We start from the raw sequence: 7129 nt of genomic DNA, 5'->3' as shown, positions 1-7129 counted from the left end.
TGACATTGTCCTTGCCCCGATACCCTTGCCGTAGAGCTGGTCATGCATGTTGTTGTTTGGGCACGAGCATGGCCACAGGTGAAATAGTCACTGCTGCGGGACGGCGCGGAAGTTAACCTGGTGGGTCCATTGGGTCAACGTGGCAACAATTCAAGCATCTCCAAGCGACACGGCGGCGGGTCAATGCTGGCCATGCAAGCTTAGGACCTGGGATGAACAAACTTACATAGTTTTGGGACCCAAAACTGCAGTTTCAAAGTTATAGGACTAAACTGGCACAGCTCCAATAGTTTTAGGACCTAAAACTGCAGTTTCAAAGTTATAGGACTAAACTGACACACCTCCAATAATTTTACGACTTATGATGCATTTTACTCTAAAGTGACGACATTTATCACTAGATGGAAAGTTGATTTTAAAATGAAATTAGGAACGGCGGAAAGGACTTAGATGTATCATCCAATATCGATCGGAGTTAAAATAAAATCCACCAAACTGGAAAGAGACTATGAGTGTCAATGTACAATTACATTTTTGCCCCTTACATCAAGGTCTCCCTATCATTGGAAGTTTGCACTCCGTAATACTGACTATGAATTAATCTCACCTGTTAGATTAGAAAAAAAAATAGACCGCCCTTACTAACTTTTGGGTACTGTATAAGAACTTGAAAACTGACTGACAAAAAGTATAACTGATATAGTTCGACAAAAAGGCAGCCTATAAGACCATGTACTCCCTGTGTTCCGAATTACTCGTCGTGGTTTTAGTTCAAATTTGAATTAAAACCGCGACGAGTAATTTGGAACGGAGGGAGTACAATGCTAGGTGCTTGGACAAGTGCTTAGAAAAACAAATCAATTTTTCCTTAAACGCCAGTGCTTATTTCTGGAGCAGAGGTGCCTAAATAAGCACCTGCGCTCTGCAAATAAGCACAAGTGCTTAAAAAACAGTTTATTTTCCTAAGCCCTTCTATTAGCACTTAGCGTTGTACGCAAAGGTGCTGGAGGACCCATCCATAGACTAAACCACCATCCATGCGGGTTAACTGGCTACTCGCTCCAGTTGGGTGCATGGTACCATAAAAGGCTCCCTGTGCTCTGGCTGCTGAATCAAAGACTGCATATGGAGTCAATGCGTACATGAGTGTATAACCTGCGTAGGGGAAGAAATCCTTTTTTGGTCAAAAACCACATCATTCCTGCATAGCTAAGAGCCCAACACACCCCACCAGCATATGGGAAGAAAACCCGTGTATTCTAGGGTGGCAGTTCTTCTATTTATTCACGCTAGCACATACTATTACTAAGATTTGCTCAATCTGATTATAGTTATTAATTTATTATACACTCTGTTCATAGGGTTAGACAATTTCCTTCCGAGACTAAGGATCCATTTCTGTATGTACTCCCTCCGTAAAGAAATGTAAGAGCGTTTAGATAAGTAGTGATCTAAACGCTCTTATATTTCTTTACGGTGGGAGTATTTGAGTTGCACTTATACTGATGGAGATAGAAGTTGATGGCCTCTGCACCCCTTCAGCTTAGACAAATGGGTTTCAGTTGGCTGTCCTGTGCTTCTTGAAGCTACTGTGGAAAATAAGTAGAAAGTGTTACTCTGGTTGGTGATCTGGACTAAACAGTACAATAAACTCTGTTATCCAACCATTTGGTATGTTTTAGAAAACAATAATACATCTTTGCTGCTTGATCAAGAAAAGACGCCAAACCTTGATACAAGCAGCTCAATCAAGCAAGGTTATCGTAATCTAACATGATACCGGGTGGAGCCTTAACCAATTCTCTCTCAAACTTTCACCTCAATATAGTTCCAGAGTAAACAATTTAGTTACTGTGCTAATGATCTATAGTATTATTGAGAGTTTGTATTATTCCTCAAGATTATCTTTATTTTTCTTCAGGTGCTCTTATGAGTCTGAGAGGACCGATGGCTTTTCTTGATGGTCCTCTGCAAAGTCTCGTTCGGGTGCTATGCAATTGTGGTGCTTCAATTGTCCAGACGTCGCAATGGTGTGCCTGCACCCTGCCCGCATCACATCTTCAAGCAGCACCTTAGCCGTGGTTCGGTCCTGCGGCGATGTGCCTGGAGGTGAATGAATCGCCATGCTTTATTCTTTCGGCCTCAGAAAGACGATGTATTTTGCCTAAAATTTAACTTTTAAAAAGTATTTTGTCTAAAAGTTTGGATGCATGTAGTTGCGGCAGCAGTAGGGTGTATTTTATCGTCTGTTTCTTGATGAAGTGGTGATGACAGTGGCCAATGCTGCCATGCTGGTGCGCTTTTCTTTTCTTGTGAGGGGAAGTTGCTTGCGTTAATTTATCCAAGGGCCGCACTGAGAGTAAAGCGCTTTGTCCGCTTTTCATCTGTTTCGGTCGCCAGGCAGACGTGTGCGTCCGCTTTTCAATTAGGGTCGAGTACACTGATTTGGGTCGGCAAGTGTGCTCAACGAGTGGCATACCTATTTTTGGCCCGCCTAGCTGAAATAAATTTAGAATAACTTAATTAAACATAAGTGGCCGGTCAACATTGGCCAAAGTCCTCTTAAACAGTAAGTAAACATAAAAGACCCAGCCTGCACGCTCTCCTAGTCATCTGCCTGCCCTTGCCGTGGTCGTCGTAGCCGGTGAGGTTGATGAAGACGGGAGGCGGCCCAGCCCAATCGAACGTGGCTTCATAGGCCACCAAGGTTGCCTCGTCTGGCATTTGCTGCGGCGGCAACATTGCGGTGAGGCAGGCACGCTCCTCCTCGCGCTTCCTTTGCATGTGCCGCTCGCCGTCGGCGCGCTACTCCGCTAGCACATTGCCTCCAATGCTCGAGGTACGCGGCCTCCTACGCCGGCGTTGCGCCGAGCTAAACAAGGGGGGGAGGGGGGAGCTGACCCACTCCCGCAGCTGGCCGGTCCAGACGTACCGGTCGGTCGACTCGGGCTTAGGCGTCAGCGGGTGAGCGGCGGTGGCACCACGCAGTCGTCGACCGCAGAGAGGGCGATGGCCTTCGCCAGCCTCGCCTGGTAGTCTGCCTCCTCCGCTTCCGCCTCCAGTCGCTCCTCCTCGATGGAGGTCTTCAAGGCCGCCGCCAGCGCCGCCTGGTAGGCAGCCTCCTCCTCCTGCTCCTCCGGCTTGACGATTGGGGGATGCGGGGGGTTGGCATGGTGCTGCTGCACACCGAGTCGCCTTTGCTCCTCGACGTGCACCCACTGTGACCGCGTCACCGCCGGCACCGAGATCCGCTGCGGATCGAGATGCCAGTCGTGCGGCAGTGTCATGTCGGGGTACGACAGCGGCTGCCTGAACTCCCAGGGCCACCACGCTTGGTGCACCGGGATGTGCAGCCGCTGCCTGCAGCAGCGGAGGAGGAAGAGCACGAAAGGAGGAAGCGTTGGGGGTGAACTTCCGCTTGCTCTTGCGGGAGCCACTGAAGGAGAGGAAGCCCCCCCCCCACCCCCGCACGCGTGGATTAAAAAAGGAAGGAAGCCCCCCACCCCCGCACGCGTGGATTAAAAAAGGAGGGTCTCCCGACGCTTCCACTGGCTGACGCATGGGTCCGGTATCGATGCCCGCTGTTAATATGACCGCGTTCGGTCGTTGGCTGGAGCCACGTGGGACCGTGGCGGACACCGAGAGGACGCGTGGCGCGTTCGCTTCGTGTCCGCGCCGACGCATTTCGGACCCAAATTTGAGCCCGAAATGGGTCGGCGCGGACATGAAACAGACGCATTTGGAGTTTGGGTCCGTGTGTTCGGCCGGCATTTTGATCCACGGCGACCCAAATGGACGTGGGCGAACGAAATGGGTCACCCGATTGGAGTTGCTCTAAGGGGCGGCGCTTCCCTCCTCGCAACAGCAATGACAAACAATGTAAAAAAAACATGACAACTTTTTCTAAATTCAGTTTTTCATAAATATTTATCTCTTAAAACATTGACCTGATTGGCGTTCCACTTTCATTGTTGGTTTCCTTGCGACGAGATCTTTGAAACCATGTCCACGTGCTTCAACAACTTGTTTTACTTATACTTGCAAGATTACTTGTCACTTAGTTGCCACATAAACATCACTTGGTTGTCTGTCTCTCAATACATGTCGTCCTCGTTTTCCTAGAATAAATTTTGACCATTGATTGCACCCCAAACATATTAAGTATATCTCATAAAAAATATACCGTGCAAGGTATAGTTTTTGTGACATATAACCCACATTTTGTTCATCAAACAGAAGATCAAACTTGAACCTCGAAATAAGTGCACGCTATATCCGGTCAAAACCTTAGAAATAAGCGTGCACATATAAGTACGGACGGAGAGAGTAAACCAACGTAAAACTTACTTCGTGGGTGCTCAGAAATTTCTTTTACTCTGCATATAAAATTTGTCCGGAGTCAAATTTCGTAAAGTTTGGCCAATTTTATACTCCCTCCGTTCCTAAATATTTGTCTTTCTAGATATTTCAACAAGTGACTACATACGGAGCAAAATGAATGAATCTACACTCTAAAATAAGTCTACATACATCCGTATGTTGTGTCCAGTTAAAATGCCTAGAAAGACAAATATTGGGGAACGGAGGGAGTAGAAAAATATATCAACATTTACAATACAAAGTCAATATTATTGAATGCGTCATGAAGATAGCAGCAAAGTTTTCTCTCAGTTAAGAACCAAGGTTTAAACGAACCAGTAGAAACTTCTAGGCTACCAAGATAAGCAACATTTGCACACAAACAAAATAAAATACTTGCACCCGACGTGGCAATGGGGTTGCCAATCACCTTGTCCTTGCTAGTTACAAGGTTAAAAGCAAATAGATAGATAGATAATTGTATTAGTAAAATGACAAATAATAATAAGAGTAAATGAAGAGGCAATTTTATAGAAGAAAGTATTGATGGAGAATGGACTAGGGGAACCATAGGTTCGCTAGGGGTATGTCTCTCAAAAGCAGGTAATTGACACTATAACAAATTACAGTTGGGCAGTTGACAAGAATAGCAATCTTTATGACAATGATCATCATAGCATAATCACATATAGGAATTGCGTCTATGATAATTAGGTCGTTAATCCAACAACATCTACTACTAATTTAACACCCCAAGACCACTATCCAGCATGCAGCTCAAGATATTAAGTTTACAAAAAATAGAGTATTGAAATAAGTAAGATGGCATAATATAGAGTATTAAAATAAGTAAGATGGCATAATATAGAGTATTGAAATAAGTAAGATGGCATAATATAGATAGAAAGAATCTAGCAATAAGATAAATCCTTGTCGTTTTATCCTTAGTGGCAACAATACAAATATGTGTCTTGTCCCCATTCTGTCACTCGGATATAGAACACCGCTAGACTGAACCCACTACTATGCAACATTACCTTTGAAGAACTACTCATCAATCTTGGCCAGAGAAGACAAATAGATCGGAAAGCATACATAACTATTTAATTATACACCAAAGAAACTTCAAAAGATTCCATAATATTCAATGAACAATATGATCATAAACTCACAAGTCATCATGTTCCAACAAACACGCCAAAGAATTTCATCGGATTGATCCCAATCAGGCAAGGAAGAAGGGGAAGATGGTATTGAAGATCCAAAATGAAAGAGAGAACCGTCTAGCTACTACTATGGACCCGTAGGTCTTAATGAAACTACTCACACATCATCATGGAGGCAGCAAAGTTGATGGAGAGCCTCCTGGCAATGGCTTCCCCCTCTGGCAAAACTCCGGAGCAGGGCTTCAAATGGGACCTCTTCAGAATAGAGGATTGTGACGGCGATAAAATTCTTATGAAGAAACGAAAGATGGTTTTTGTATTTATAGGGATTTATAGCGGTGGAATCAGGTCAAGGTGGTAACCGAGGGCCCCACATGGATAGGGGGGTGCGACCACCACCTAGCTGCGCCACATGTCCATGTGGCTGCCTGTTAGTCCCTCTCGACGTCTCCTGAATCTTCCAGTGTTTCTTGTTGCCGCAAAAATCGTTTTAAATCAGCAACGCATTTTGACATCCATAGATATTGATTTTCCACGAAACAAAAACAAGCAAAAAATAGGAACTGACACTATGCACTAAATTAATAGTTAGTCCATAAAAATAATATAAAATGATACAATAAGTATATAAAAATAATAATATAATATCATTAAACAATCAAAAATCATATATATGTTTGAGACGTATCACTACGCGTGGAAGGGAGGAATCCCCTAGGGATCCTTTCCCAACCTTTTGCGGTCGGCACAAGGGGTTGCCCTCCCGGGTCACGACCACTTGGCCGCCTATAAATAGAGGAGTGGCAACCCATCCATGGACACGGTTCTAGTGGCTTCCCCCCACCTCTACAATATTTCTCTCCAAGCCAGAAGGGTGCTCCACCTCTCGTCCTTTGTCTGCTCTTCGTCCTAGATAGTGAAGCATGTTGAACCCTTGATACGATACGTGTCGATATCGCAGAGGGATTGTGCTTTCGGTGCTTGACAAGCGGATCACTTCGAGGGAGAAAAAAAATCTCACAGTTGAGAGGTAATATCTAGCTGCGGAAATATGCATGTCATCACCAATGTTTTCTTCCTTGTTGCATTTGTCGGTGCAATTGATCTACCCCTTGCATATTCGTAGTGATGTTGGGCGTATACATTAGTGCGATAATTCTTTTATTTTATACTGTCTTCCCCAACAGCATCCCCGCACCCACCTCAAATGTAGTATTGAGCCATTGCAGCCTCTAAGTTGGACCCTGCGTTGATGCCCCCAAGCATAGAGAAAAATTCTATGGTGTATAAAGGCTTCAACCCTCCTTCAAGGTGGAGCACACCTTGATCCCACCATGCTTTAAAAAATCTAGTGTAATGTTCTTTTTCCTCATATATGCACCTCCCTTTCCTCGTCCATTCTCTCTCTTTCCTATCCCCTTCCCTCATTTCAATTGTTTATTTAGTTGGTGGAGGCCTCTAAGGTTAGAGGCAACCCAAGCCTAGAGGCAATCAGACTGAAGTCTGCGGTGTATGATGCAAACAAAAAATTCATATAGAGTGTTTGGCTGCAATGGTGAATGGAATGGGAGTTTAGTAGGGGATTAGGCATGGGAAGTTGATTT

The 7129-nt window shown here is 44.8% G+C and overlaps 1 pseudogene; it reads left to right on the top strand.

The window, feature by feature from the left end:
* Window positions 1-2352, top strand: part of LOC119321318 — a 7696-nt pseudogene extending 5344 nt beyond the window's left edge.
* The last annotated feature ends 4777 nt before the right edge of the window (window positions 2353-7129 follow it).

This window comes from Triticum dicoccoides, chromosome 1B, assembly GCF_002162155.2.
Source record: "Triticum dicoccoides isolate Atlit2015 ecotype Zavitan chromosome 1B, WEW_v2.0, whole genome shotgun sequence".
NCBI lineage: Eukaryota > Viridiplantae > Streptophyta > Magnoliopsida > Poales > Poaceae > Triticum > Triticum dicoccoides.
This window is presented reverse-complemented; position numbering and strand designations above follow the sequence as displayed.